Source organism: Panthera leo, chromosome D1, assembly GCF_018350215.1.
Source record: "Panthera leo isolate Ple1 chromosome D1, P.leo_Ple1_pat1.1, whole genome shotgun sequence".
NCBI classification, from domain to species: domain Eukaryota; kingdom Metazoa; phylum Chordata; class Mammalia; order Carnivora; family Felidae; genus Panthera; species Panthera leo.
The window spans coordinates 49,819,569-49,835,386 of record NC_056688.1 but is presented as its reverse complement, the minus strand read 5'-3'; positions in this window follow the sequence as shown (position 1 = coordinate 49,835,386).

The following is a 15,818-nucleotide window of genomic DNA, read 5'->3' as shown; positions in this document are numbered from 1 at the left end:
AAGGCTAAAGAAATAAAATAATAACCTATAACCTCCTTTCAAAATACTAAGTGTTCAGAATTCAGAACTCAGTTTCATTGCTTAGAAATCCTTTCATTATCCAGTTATTTAGTACCTACTAGGTACTAGGGCAAGAAGATAATAAAAGTCCTACCTTATGTGAGTTCACATTTAGTAAGAAATAGATGAAAAATAGATGATGATGATGATAGATAGATAGATATATCTATATATAGATATATATATATATATATATATATATATATATATATATATATATATATATAGACCAGAGGCCTGCTCATGTGCTTTTTATGAGGAAAAGATATTTTGGATATGTGGCTTCCATTTATAGTCAGCCTGTATACACATTGTACAATGTCTTAGTTGTTCCTGTATCTTCTTTCTATTTCTGGATCTTCATACTACTGGTTGGCTATTCAGTGTTCCCAAGAAAGAAGAACATAAAAAGTTTTACCCTCTCTTTCTATCAAATAGTGACTGAGAAATACCACATATTTTTCAGAGAAAATAAAATCTGTTGCTCTAGGTGAACGGTGCATTACATGGGGAGATAACACAAGAAGTTTTCATCATACACTCAATAAAATCTTATGTTTTTCTTGCATGCAATGATCAACATTTCTTAATCCCTGGCGTGGAAGGTGTAATAAAATCTGTGGTACAAATTTGGCAAACACAGCAAGGCCCTACTGTGTGGGCGGTACAGGATCTGCAACATAAGCCTCCAAATAGGTCTTTGATTAAAGCTACAGATGGCGTGACAGCTCCAGCGCTGTCAACTGACCAACCATGTGCTGAATGTAAAGTGTAGATAACTGTCTCTGTGATGACCAGAGAGCTCTTCTTTGATATTCAAATGTACCGCAGCCTACTTAGCAATATGTTCATCCAGTAATTCGTGAATATGACATAAAAACTTTGTGATTAAAAATTTCCAATTCAGTAGTCATTATTTTATCACTATGAAAACAACTGAGAATTGTTCTAGGCACTTGGAAAGTAGAAAAATATTCAAGAATGCCAAGTACCCCATACCCTAAAGCAATGAGATTGGACACACTGAGACATTATAGAGTCAACATCTTGGCATTTGTCCCTCATCCACATGCAAGGTACATAAGGGAAGGGTAAGGGAATTGTTCTGAAGACTTTGAAGTTAATCTTTACTTAGAACATTTTCCCAAATGATAGCTGGGGGAAATTTGCCTGGACTGGTTGGCAGAATGTACCCTACATTGTCATTGATGATGCTCTCTAATATATCTGTGTTTATCACCCCCTGGGAGAATTAAGAATTAAGTAGGTGGTGATTGACTTCTTCAAGGAAAAAGTTTAAGAAAAAAAAACTAACTTATTTTGTCATATAGTTAAAAAAAAAAGTAGAACCACTCCTAAAAATGTGAAGGAAATCTGCAGGTATTAGAGTTGATAAAGCAATAGGCCCCATCTGGAGATCTGTGAGAAGAAAATAAAAATTGAGACTTTTAACTATAAAGACATGAAGATGAGAATAGTGACAATGAGAGCATATGGAAATGATAATCTTGTATCAAGTTGTTAAATGTGACTTTTCCTTCATTCCATTATTGTTTCAGACCTCAAAGGTAAGAAAAATTTCAATGCCAAGTGCCTGCACACACCTCTTAGCTAAGACGGCAGCCCCCACATGCAGAACACAATATGAGATTATGAATCAATTCTGCTGGTATTCACAGTAAGAGCAAAGAGAATGGTAGCAAGTCAATAAATGTTTGGAGAGAGTTATCAGTATGCTGTTGGGAGTGGGAGTGGTTCGAGAATGGAAAGGAAGATACTTCTCAAAATCAGGGAGACTTCATGACACACGACTTGACAGGTATTCTGGAATTTGAAGGACCTAAGGATTGATACCTGACTCAGACCTGGAAAGTCTGAACATGAGAGGTGTTGACTGCAAGAGGGTTGTACTAAAAGGATCTACATTTCCCCTGAAAGGAGAGCAAAGGTATTCAATGAGAGGAGACTCAGTATTCCCACTGAAGCTAGAGGAGAGAGGTCACATCACAGAGTGGTAAAATGCTAAGAGGCAGAGGACCAACAGGAGTCCTATGCAACCAGCACGAAGAGGAAAGAGACAGCAGGTAGGACTCTCCAACAACACACAAAATATATCAAGAAAAAAATAAAAATCAGTATTTAGCATCTTCCACATCTCACATTCACTGAGTCTGTTGTCAATTCATTGCCTCTTACCCTTAAGGCATCCTTCAATATTTGTTCTACGATAAACAACAGAATCCCATTAAATTTTTCCCTTTAAAGTGAGAACAATGTTAGGCTTTCTCACTGCAGAGTTCTGGGGGAACACTGCAAGAGGAAGGGGCTGTCCTTGCAATTTCTACCAAGAGTCAGGGGTCAGCAGTGTGGCTGTGAGGTCATCCCATAGACCACTGCCCCAGCCATGAGCGCACAATGCAATCCCTCTGCAACCTTGCAGACTCATCAGGCAACAACATTTTTGCAGCCTTTTGTACCTGGAAACCAGAGCTCCCCTCCACCCACATGGTCTAAAGGCCTCCTACCTACATCTGTGTTGGGACTCCCACTACAAGCCCACACTCCCAGCTGCTGATCTCCTGCCATCCTGCTTTCAGTCCACAAGGAAGGTGGCCTATTGTTTACCAGAAGTTCCCTACCAGCTCCAGACTAGCCAAATCAAGAATCTTCTCTGCTATCCAGTATGTTGAACCCCCCCGGCAAAAAGACCTGAATCCCTTCCTAGTTTATCCTTCTTTGGATACTCTCCCTCAGCCCTAGGGTACTATATATATCTTAGAGTTACTCTAAGATACTAAGTAAGATACTAAGATATGATAGAGTTACTCTATCATACTTAATAGTTCTTTATGTTAAACTTCCCCTGTTGATCCTACAATGTAGTTTCTATCTCCCGAGTAGACCCAGAATACTACTGTCATCAATACAATTCCATACTTTGTCATCAGTACAATTCCATAGTTCAACAAATCAGGTAAAACCTTCTACATCCTACCTCTGCCCCCCTCCCATTCCCCTCCAACTCTGGAGAAGTCAGATCAGCTCAGTGAGAGGAGGTGGATGAGTGGTGGGAAGCAGAAGAGAAAGTTGATGAAATAAAACACAAGCTCTCTGACTCACTACAGGTCTTATTCAATATACCTGTTAAATTATCTTATTCTGAGATAGGAATTTCACCGACAGATAGAATTATACTCTGCTAACCTGCAGGCTACATGAACTGTATCATTTTCACCACTGTACCCTTCCAACTACTAGCAAAGAAGATAGTCATTTCTCAAAAATGCATTTTTTTTAATATTGTTGAGAGAATTGTTATGGTCAAGGACCAAAGAAGGTAGAAAAGGTAACCGCTATTTAGTCAGAGAGGAGCAACTTTATTTAGGAATAAGAGTCTTAAATGGACCCAAATTAAAGAAAAATATTTTTTAATTAATTCCCAAAGTGAAAGAAGCCATTATATATTTTTCCAAGTATGAAATTTATTAATCAAAAGCCATCCCCTTATAAAGAATCGCAAAATCTTATTAGACAGGATATCCACTGTTCTTAAGCCCCTTCTGAAATTTTAATCCCCTCTGCAGCATGTATGTAGCTTATTTTCAAACAGCCAGAAACCAGGAACCATCCCCTCCGAAAAGGAGCTCATCCCAATTTCAGAGAACACAAATAATAAAAAAATGACTCCTTTAATTGAGTCAGAGAAAACATAAAAAGGTAAAGTCCTTTTTCCTTGTGACAGCCCTTAAATACTTAACGGTGGTCATTACATCCCTGGAGACTTTTTCTTTGGTTCAAGAGCCAACACTTTATTTCTCATATGGCTTTATTTAGTGTTTTCTCACTGACCTAGTCACTCTCCTCTGTACACACACCAGTTATACAGTCTTTTTTCTACTCCCTTTACATGTCTTCCTCCATGTGTAATGAGAACCTTACACTAGAGTTGGCACGGTGTATAGCTACATGGCAGAATAGAGTAAGACTGTCATTTCCGAGGCTCAATATAATCTACTTCACTGAGAGTAATCTAATCACTGTTCCCACTCCACTCATGATCCTTAAGGAAAGCTCATTAGTTTGGGTGGTTTTAATTACCACAAATATGATCCCTTGGTGTCTGAACCCCATCACCAGCAAAGGCCTCTTCCCAAGGTCCTGATGCATTTGACCATACTATCTGCTCATCATCACCCTGGATATCCCAGAGATGCCTCAAGCTCAATAGGCTGAAAACTAAAATCTCCATTTTTCCCTAAGAATGTACTCCCCCTCCCCCTATATTCTCCATCTCAATTAAGAGTGCTACCACCATCCCAGCCACACTAGCTGGAATGTACCACACAGAGGCAAACATTAAATACATGTTTTCTCTTTGTCACTCTCTGAATATCTCTAATAAGTATTCCTTTCATCTTCCCACACTGTTTCTTTATCCATTATATTCTTCATATTGTTTTCGCTGTCTCTCCTATTAACTCATCCCATTACTCTCATCCCATTACTTCCTGATTTTCATTCAATACTTCACCCAAGCATCACCTCTTCCAGGAAGCTCAGAAAGAAAATGTCATCACCTTGTCCAAATCCAAGATACAAACATAGACAACGTGAGGGTTTGTGGCTACCACATCCCTGACACAACAAATACACAGTACCCACCTCTCACACCTCACACTAAAATGCTTTTGATTTATTTTTTGATCTCAGACTGATTTATTTTTCTTCAGGCATTTCCTAAGACTTCTCTTAGGTTCTTTATTACTTCAATTATCCAAAATGAGATACCACCATTGACTTCACAAAATCTGTCTCCCACCTATTTTCTTTAATAAAATAAAGTAACAACCTTGGACAACTACATTCTCATCGGGATCCCTTCCTAATATGGGGACTGAAGTTCTGGACTGCAGAGATTCCGTAACATCCATCATATGCATCAACTCAGCATCAAGGAAAGATTTAAAAGTAACTGAAAGACACACATCAGGTAGGTAGAAGATCACCTTGGAGATCAGTGATTCCAACTTAGGCCTTCTCTTGACATCTCAGGGTCAGACACTGACTTCAGATGTGATTGTGTCAGAGTCTTTAGTTCATTACTTCCGTTTCCTAAGAATGTTCCTTAATTCCTCTAAGATTCAGTTTCCTCATCTATAAAATTAAGATAATAATAGTACCTATCTCATAAGATCTTAATGAGGATTAAATGTGATATAAAATACTAGTGGAGAACTCAAAAGTATTAACTGTCAGTAATACTCAAGATCAGGAAGCTAATTAGGTATTTAGCTGGGACTTCATCTCAAATTTTCTTGTCAATATTGACACCGTCTTTAGAAATATATGGTCTATTTTGAGAAAAAAAGACAGATGAACAAAAAATGGCTTTGGCCCTTTTTGTTTTTACTTTGCATGATTGCTTCAGCTACAATTTAAAAGACTCATCAAAATTTCCCAAGGAAATTGCCCAGTCAAAAACACAGTCTTGGGCTATAAAATATGGCACATACAGTCCACAGTCCATCAAACTCTGACATGGAATGAATCTTTAATGAACATAAACCTCCTTCATGAGTCTTCTCTCCTCAATCTTGGTCTCTTTAAGATGTAATTGTTAGAAGACAATCCTGTTGATTTAGAACTTTCCTTATGTTAGATGGCTTCATATGTTTTACCTCACATAAAAAATAGGAGTTTGTATAAGAGAAGTACATTCCTTAGACCTCTCTGGTCTTTTCAACACTTTTATTCTTCTTATTTTTTCACAGTTTGATAGTTTATTTAACACCTCCGATAAGCACCATGCTAGGTAATGATTTAGGTATAGCCACTGATCTGGAAGAGTCATAGCTAATGGAAGGTGGAAGTTGATCATGAAATAGGAGTAAAGGTTTTAACTGCTTATCTCATTCATTTTGGGCATTTTGACCAAATTAGCTACATTATCATTAAGAAATATATTTTTTTCTTATCTCAAGTTATCCTTAGCAAACTCTAACTGAAAATGCTATCCTCTAAAAGACACTACAAGACTGTACAATAGTTTTAGTTTAAAAACTGAATATAACTTTTGAAACGTGTCACCTGCTTTATTTCAATGCCACAAACATGTGCACACTGGAACAAGGCACTGTGCTAGGTATATACTTCTTTGAAGCTGCACATGGTTTGGAACAAAGACAGGTGGAAAGTATTTTTGTTGGTATGATTAACACATAGTAAACCCAAACACAGGTATAAATGTTAGGAGAAAAATTCACACCTGGAACTCAATAATTTTTCAATCTAATGATGCAGATGAAGACATACAAGTAACAATAAAACAATGTCAACTTACACAAGTACTAAATTATGCAATATGCAAATATGTGTGGAAAATGAAACAGATGACTTTTCTTTGGATAATCAAAAAGGTTTTCCTAAAACAACTGACATCATAAATGAGCTTTAAAGATAAAAAAAGAATAGAAAGGTTAATGGAGGCAAAATCCCTCAGCAAGAGGAATGAATTAAATACAACCTTGTGAAGTTAAGGGTAGGTGGGACTAGAAGATGGACAAGTGGAAGGAGATACCCCTACAGGATCACAGATCCCAGAATTTAATACAATAGATCTGTATTCTATTCATCTTTAGGTAGCTGTACTCACATATATCTGGCATGTGCCCCACAGTAAATGGTGAAGGGAAGGAAGAAAAGTTAGCTAGGAAGAGAGGAAGGGAAGGAAGAAGAAAATGAAAAAGAAAGAGAAGAGAGTAAGAACCCATCAGAACAAGTGTCTCAAATACATCCTGTTTCAATCACCTTGAAAAAGAAAAAAATGAAGATCTTAAAAATATGATGAACACTGTATATATCGATTTTAAGGAAATGTTATTTTGATGTGTGATAATAGGATAATGATTATGTTTTAAAAGTTCTTATAGAGATTCATTTGTATTAATTACTGTTGAAAATGATTGATGGATACATGGGGATTCACAATATATTTTCTTCTGTGTAAATTGGAAATTTTATATAACAATCTTAACAAAAAAGAACAAATGGCTTCAGAAGACTTTTGGTTTTTAAAAATTCTACAATAAGTTTTATAGTGAAATAAGAAGCTCTACAATAGATTTTCACCATGAAAAACTATCTCTTAAATAAATGATATCAGCAGATATTATCATTACTTCTAGAATTTTATTTTTTATAAGAACGCTTTCATGTATTTTTACATTATTAACAATTAATATTAGAAAATAAAATGCACAGGCATGCCTGGATGGCTCAGTCAGTTAAGCATCCAGCTTTTGATTTCAGTTCAAGTCATGATCTCATGGTTCATGAGTTCAAGGCCTGAGTTGGGCTCCATGCTGACAGTGCAGAGCTTGCTTGGGATTTTCTCTCTCTTTCTGTCTCTGCCCCTCCCCTGCTCATGTGCTTGCTCTGTCTCTCTGTCTCCCTCTCTCTCTCTAATAATAAGCTTTAAAAAAAAGAAAATACACAATGTGAAGTTAATTGTTACATCACCTTTTCCAAAATATTCTTTTATCTTCATTACATGTATTTTTAAATGTATCAATAATTATATCCTATTTTGGTCACAGTCAATAACACTCAATATATATTTATTCAATAATTTCTATATGCCAAGTACATGCACAGTGTATTAATAAGGCATAGCTTCTACCTGAAGGAATACATTATGCAGTAGAAGAGCTTAGTGTCCATTGGTCAATTACAGATTCACTTATTTTAATGGCTGCATTGAGCATGTCCCTAGATTCTTACAGCTATAACCTGAAAACACGATATCACATAGTTATCGGAACTAAATGTCATCTTTTACTGAAACTCATAGATAGCAGTCCATAAGTTATCTAGAGAAATTTCTGAAAGCGTGTAGTTGATAATTCCAATACATAACTATAGCAACATATGACCATTAAAGAAATATTTTAAGATAAAGAGAGAGACAGGGGGATGCCAGGGAAGATGGCGGCGTAGGAGGACGCTGGGCTCACCGCGTCCTACTGATCACTTAGATTCCACCTACACCTGCCTAAATAACCCACCAAAAGACTAGCAGAATGGATTCTCTGGAGCCAAGCACAGACGAGAGGCCCACAGAAGAGGGTAGGAAGGGCAGAGAGGCGGTGTGCGCTACACGGACTGGTGGGAGGGAGCCGGGGTGGAGGGGCAACCCGCCGGCCAAGGAGAGGCCCTGAGTCTGGCTTGCAAAAGTGGAGGGGCCAGATGGAGTGTGTTCTGACAGCAAGCGGGACTGAACATCTGGAAGGTTATAAGTTAAGAGCTCTGCTCAGAGAGCAGGAAGGCTGGAGGACAACGGGAGGGAGAGTTGTTGAGCCCCAGATGACAGAGCTCAGCTTGGTGGGGAACAAAGGCGCTCGCCAGCGCCATCTCCCTCGCCCATCCCCCAGCCAAAATCCCAAAGGAAACCTGTTCCTGCCAGGGAACTTACTTGCACCACGCAAACACCCAAAGCTGTGCTTCTGTGGATCCATCCTCCTGGTGGCGGGTCTGACTCCCTCCCAGTGCCTCAGGGCCCCTCCCGAAGTAGATCACCGAAGGATAAGCAAGCTGAGCCTGCCCCTCCCGCCCTATGCACTTTGCCAATCTACCCCAGCTAATACGCCAGATCCCCAGCACCACAAGACTGGCAGTGTGCAAGTAGCCCAGATGGGCCACCCCACCCCACAGTGAATCCCGCCCCTAGGAGAGGGGAAGAGAAGGTACACACCAGTCTGACTGTGGCCCCAGTGGTGGGCTGGGGGCAGACATCAGGTCTGACTGCGGCCCGCCCACCAACGCAAGTTATTCAAGACAGCACAGGGGAAGTGCCCTGCAGGTACGCACCACTCCAGGGACTATCCAAAATGACCAAACAGAAGAATTCCCCTCAAAAAAACGTCCAGGAAATAACAACAGCTAATGAACTGATCAAAAATGATTTAAACAATATAACAGAAAGTAAATTTAGAATAACAGTCATAAAATTAATCGCTGGGCTTGAAAACAGTAGAGAAGAAAGCAGAAAATCTATTGCTACAGAGATCAAGGAACAAAGGAACAGTCAGGAGGAGCTAAAAAAATGCTATAAATGAGCTACAAAATAAAATGGAGACAACCACGGCTCAGGTTGAAGAAGCAGAGGAGAGAATAGGTGAACTAGAAGATAAAAATATGGAAAAAGAGGAAGCTGAGAAAAAGAGAGATAAAAAATCCAGGAGTATGAGGGGAAAATTAGAGAACTAAGTGATGCACTAAAGAGAAATAATCTATGCATAATTGGTATTCCAGAGGAGGAAGAGAGAGGGAAAGGTGCTGAAGGTGTACTTGAAGAAATAATAGCTGAGAGCTTCCCTGATCTGGGGAAGGAAAAAGGCACTGAAATCCAAGGGGCAAAGAGAACTCCCTTTAGACATAACTTGAATCGATCTTCTGCACGACATATCATAGTGAAACTGGCAAAATACAAGGATAAAGAGAAAATTCTGAAAGCAGATAGAGATAAATGTTCTCTAACATATAAAGGGAGACCCATAAGACTTGTGACCAATCTCTCTACTGAAAATTGACAGGACAGAAAGGCATGGCAGGAGATCTTCAATGTGATGAACAGATAAAATATGCAGCTGAGAATCCTTTATCCAGCAAGTCTGTCATTTAGAATAGAAGAAGAGATAAAGGTCTTCCCAAACAAACAAAAACTGAAGGAATTCGTCACCACTAAACCAGCCCTACAAGAGATCCTAAGGGGAATCCTGTGAGACAAAGCATCAGAGACATCGCTACAAGCATGAAACCTACAGACATCACAATGACTCTAAACCCATATCTTTCTATAATAACAGTGAACATAAATGGACTAAATGCACCAACCAAAAGACATAGGGTATCAGAACGGATAAAAAAAACAAGACCCATCTATTTGCTGTCTACAAGAGACTCATTTTGGACCCAAGGACACGTTCAGATTGAAAGTGAGGGGATGGAGAACTATTTATCATGCCACTGGAAGTCAAAAGAAAGCTGGAGTAGCCATACTTATATCAGACAAACTAGACTTTAAATTAAAGGTTGTAATAAGAGATGAAGAAAAGCATTATATAATAATCACAGGGTCTATCCATCAGGAAGAGCTAACAATTATAAATGTCTATGCGCCGAATATGGGCGCCCCCAAATATATAAAACAATTACTCATAAACATAAGCAACCTCATTGATAAGAATGTGGTAATTGCAGGGGACTTAAACACTCCACTTACAGAAATGGATAGATCATCTAGACACACGGTCAATAAAGAAACAAGGGCCCTGAATGATACATTGGATCAGATGGACTTGACAGATATATTTAGAACTCTGCATCCCAAAGCAACAGAATATACTTTCTTCTCAAGTGCACATGGAACATTCCCCAAGATAGATCACATACTGGGTCACAAAACAGCCCTTCGTAAGTATACAAGAATTGAGATCATACCATGCCTACGTTCAGACCACAATGCTATGAAGCTTGAAATCAACCACAGGAAAAAGTCTGGAAAACCTCCAAAAGCATGGAGGTTAAAGAACACCCTACTAAAGAATGAGTGGGTCCACCAGGCAATTAGAGAAGAAATTTAAAAATATATGGAAACAAACGAAAATGAAAATACAACAATCCAAACGCTTTGGGACGCAGCGAAGGCAGTCCTGACAGGAAAATACATTGCAATCCAGGCCTATCTCAAGAAACAAGAAAAATCCCAAATACAAAATCTAACAGCACACCTAAAGGAAATAGAAGCAGAACAGCAAAGACACCCCAAACCCAGCAGAAGAAGAGAAATAATAAAGATCAGAGCAGAAATAAACAATATAGAATCTAAAAAAACTGTAGAGCAGATCAACGAAACCAAGAGTTGGTTTTTTGAAAAAATAAACAAAATTGATAAACCTCTGGCCAGGCTTCTCAAAAAGAAAAGGGAGATGACCCAAATAGATAAAATCATGAATGAAAATGGAATCCCTCAGAGATACAACCAATCCCTCAGAGATACAAACAATTATCAGGGAATACTATGAAAAATTATATGCCAACAAACTGGACAACCTGGAAGAAATGGACAAATTCCTAAACACCCACACTCTTCCAAAACTCAATCAGTAGGAAATAGAAAGCTTGAACAGACCAATAACCAGTGAAGAAATTGAATCGGTCATCAAAAATCTCCCAACAAATAAGAGTCCAGGACCAGATGGCTTCCCAGGGGAGTTCTACCAGACGTTTAAAGTAGATATAATACCTATCCTTCTCAAGCTATTCCAAGAAATAGAAAGGGAAAGAAAACTTCCAGACTCATTCTATGAAGCCAGCATTACTTTGATTCCTAAACCAGACAGACCCAGTAAAAAAAGAGAACTCCAGGCCAATATCCCTGATGAATACGGATGCAAAAATTCTGAATAAGATACTAGCAAATCGAATTCAACTGCATATAAAAAGAATTATTCACCATGATCAAGTGGGATTCACTCCTGGGATGCAGGGCTGGTTCAACATTCGCAAATCAATCAACGTGATACATCACATTAATAAAAGAAAAGATAAGAACCATATGATCCTGTCAATCGATGCAGAAAAGGCATTTGACAAAATTCAGCAAACTTTCTTAATAAAAACCCTTGAGAGGGTCGGGATAGAAGGAACATACTTAAAGCTCATAAAAGCCATTTATGAAAAGCCCACAGCTAACATCATCCTCAATGGGGAAAAACTGAGAGCTTTCTCCCTGAGATCAGGAACACGACAGGGATGCCCACTCTCACCGCTGTTGTTTGACATAGTGTTGGAAGTGCTAGCATCAGCAATCAGACAACAAAAGGAAATCAAAGGCATCAAAATTGGCAAAGATGAAGTTAAGCTTTCACTTTTTGTAGATGACATGATATTATACATGGAAACCCGATAGACTCCACCAAAAGTCTGTTAGAACTGATACATGAATTCAGCAAAGTCGCAGGATACAAAATCAATGCACAGAAATCAGTTGCATTTTTATACACTAATAATGAAGCAACAGAAAGACAAATAAAGAAACTGATCCCATTCACAATTGCACCAAGAAGCATAAAATACCTAGGGATAAATCTAACCAAAGATGTAAAAGATCTGTATGCTGGAAACTATAGAAAGCTTATGAAGGTAATTGAAGAAGATATAAAGAAATGGAAAAACATTCCGTGCTCATGGATTGGAAGAATAAATATTGACAAAATGTCAATACTACCCAAAGCTATCTACACATCCAATGCAATCCCAATCAAAATTGCACCAGCATTCTTCTCGAAGCTACAACAAGCAATCCTAAAATTCATATGGAACCACAAAAGGCCCCGAATAGCCAAAGTAATTTTGAAGAAGAAGACCAAAGCAGGAGGCATCACAATCCCAGACTTTAGCCTCTACTACAAAGCTGTCATCATCAAGACAGCATGGTATTGGCACAAAAACAGACACACAGACCAACGGAATAGAATAGAAACCCCAGAACAGACCCACAAACGTATGGCCAACTCATCTTTGACAAAGCAGGAAAGAACATCCAATGGAAAAAAGACAGTCTCTTTAACAAATGGTGCTGGGAGAACTGGACAGCAACATGCAGAAGGTTGAAACTAGACCACTTTCTCACACCATTCACAAAAATAAACTCAAAATGGATAAAGGACCTGAATGTGAGACAGGAAACCATCAAAACCCTAGAGGAGAAAGCAGGAAAAGACCTCTCTGACCTCAGTCGTAGCAATTTCTTACTCAACCCATCCCCAAAGGCAAGGGAATTAAAAGCAAAAATGAACTACTGGGACCTTATAATGATAAAAAGCTTCTGCACAGCAAAGGAAACAACCAACAAAACTAAAAGGCAACCAACGGAATGGGAAAAGACATTTGCAAATGACATATCGGACAAAGGGTTAGTATCCAAAATCTATAAAGAGCTCACCAAACTCCACACCCGAAAAACAAATAATCCAGTGAAGAAATGGGCAGAAAACATGAATAGACACTCCTCTAAAGAAGATATCCAGATGGCCAACAGGCACATGAAAAGATGCTCAACGTCGCTTCTCATCAGGGAAATACAAATCAAAACTACACTCAGATATCACCTCACGCCAGTCAGAGTGGCCAAAATGAACAAATCAGGAGACTGTAGATGCTGGCAAGGATGTGGAGAAACGGGAACCCTCTTGCACTGTTGGTGGGAATGCAAATTGGTGCAGCCGCTCTGGAAAGCAGTGTGGAGGTTCCTCAGAAAATTAAAAATAGACCTACCCTATGACCCAGCAGTAGCACTGCTAGGAATTTACCCAAGGGATACAGGAGTACTGATGCATAGGGGCACTTGGACCCCAATGTTTATAGCAGCACTCTCAACAATAGCCAAATTATGGAAAGAGCCTAAACGTCCATCAACTGATGAATGGATAAAGAAATTGTGGTTTATATACACAATGGAATACTACGTGGCAATGAGAAAAAATGAAATATGGCCTTTTGTAGCAACGTGGATGGAACTGGAGAGTGTGATGCTAAGTGAAATAAGCCATACAGAAAAAGATACCATATGTTTTCACTCTTATGTGAAACTTAACAGAAGTTTCTTATGAGAAACTTAACAGAAACCCATGGGGGAGGGGTAGGAAAAAAAAAAAAAAAGAGGTTAGAGTGGGAGAGAGCCAAAGCATAAGAGACTCTTAAAAACTAAGAACGAACTGAGGGTTGATGGGGGGTGGGAGGGAGAGGAGGGTGGGTGATGGGTATTGAGGAGGGCACCTTTTGGGATGAGCACTGGGTGTTGTATGGAAACCAATTTGACAATAAATTCCATATATTAAAAAAATATTTTAAGAGACATTTAGGTTATTTCTTAGGTTGCTTTTATGTTAAAGGTGTTAGGTCTGACATACTCAAATAGACATCCATGTCAAAGACCAAAAATTAAATACTGAAGAATTCTACTTTCCTAATTTAATTTTGGCAGCTTGAAAAAATTCATGGTTTTAGCTCAAGTATATTTAAGGGAAATGTTTTCATATTCTTTCTAAAAGAAAGGATAAAAATAAAACCTATCAAAACCCTATTGTTCCAGTTTTTCCATATCTTAAAAACAGAATTATAGCAATTAATAGTATGTACTTGGCTCCCCGTCTGCATTTTTTTTACCCCTTTAGGAAAAAATAACCTGGGATATTTTAGGTAAAGAAAAATTGTCCTTTAGTTTATTAATTTGAGGCACCACATTTCAAAGTGATTCATTGCAGCCATGAATAAGGAATGTCACCGAAATAGTGAGATGGCCTGAACCACTTTAGAAATTAATGGACTGACTGTGATATACTGGCGTCTCTTTCACGCATCTATAATTGGAGTGCCAATTTATTTCCAATCATTTCAAGCACTGTAATTATAGAGCATCATCGTTGCCTGTTTAACATTCATGTGGGAAGCTGTCATATGAATGCTGGCCAGGGACCAATATTTCACAACTAAGAAACATGAACAAAATGTAAAGAAATACAAAAAGGTCTGGTTTGGTTTTCAAGGACTGAATTAAAGGAGTATTTACACAATTTTCTCGTAACTCTGAAAAACAAAAATAACTGGAAACTTCAGGTTCAAACAAGGTTTTAATGAAAGAAATATTCAGGCCAACCTATGAGCCCTGCTGTAGGCTTAGTTCTTTCCATCTGCTCCCATAACAGCATTGTTTTACCTGTGGTAAGACACTTACATCATATTACATCCATACAATTCTATCAAAGCAAGGAACATCTCTTGATCACTAGAGCATCCTCAATACCCATCACATCACCAAGATAATACTAAGGAATCAATAACTTTTCTGAAAACTGAATTAATTAATGCATAAATGAAATTCCCTTTCATAACACCATTCACATTTATCAGTTTCTTTCCATTCCATTTTCTACCACTTAGACAAGATCTTCAACCTAATTTCCCTCTGTCCTCTACCTAGATTTTAGTTCAGGATTAAGTCTTCTAAAACACCATTAAGCATGCCACAAAACTTTCTCCAAAGATTTTGATTTATTACCCATTGCATAGAAAAGAAAATACCTCCTTACCCTAATATTAAGTGCCCTTCACCATTCGAGATCTACCTCTGCAATCTATTCCTACTATCATGGAATGTTGTTCTGTAAAAAGTAACTAATGATGTGATTTTTGAGTTGTTATTTGCAAAATTTGAATTCCAATTCATCAAATATTTAGTATCAATTTAAGTGCCAGTTTTAATATTCATTGTGAATTTTATAATTATGTGAATTTTATGTGTACATATAAATAATAACTGTTTTAACAGTGACTTAGAAAATAATTAAATCAATAAGAAAAAAGAAAGCTGATGTGAGAGACTATGAAGCAGAGAATGTTGCCAGAGGATAGGCAGAAGGGAGCATAAAATAATTTTAACCAACCTGCATAAGCAAAGCTCTCACTCCTCCCTAAGAACCATGAGACTGACTAAGCACCCAGCCCAATATGGCAACTGAGAAAACAGTACAACCTTCCTTTTGAACTTGGCTGGTAATCATCAATCTGTGTGAGCTTTTCATAGCCAAACCATTAACATTGACTATGGTGGGTAGATTTATAAGGGTAATTGGAACAGTGATTGTTGATATCAATTTATATGAGGAATTTTAATATTACTATTAGTAAAGCACAACGGC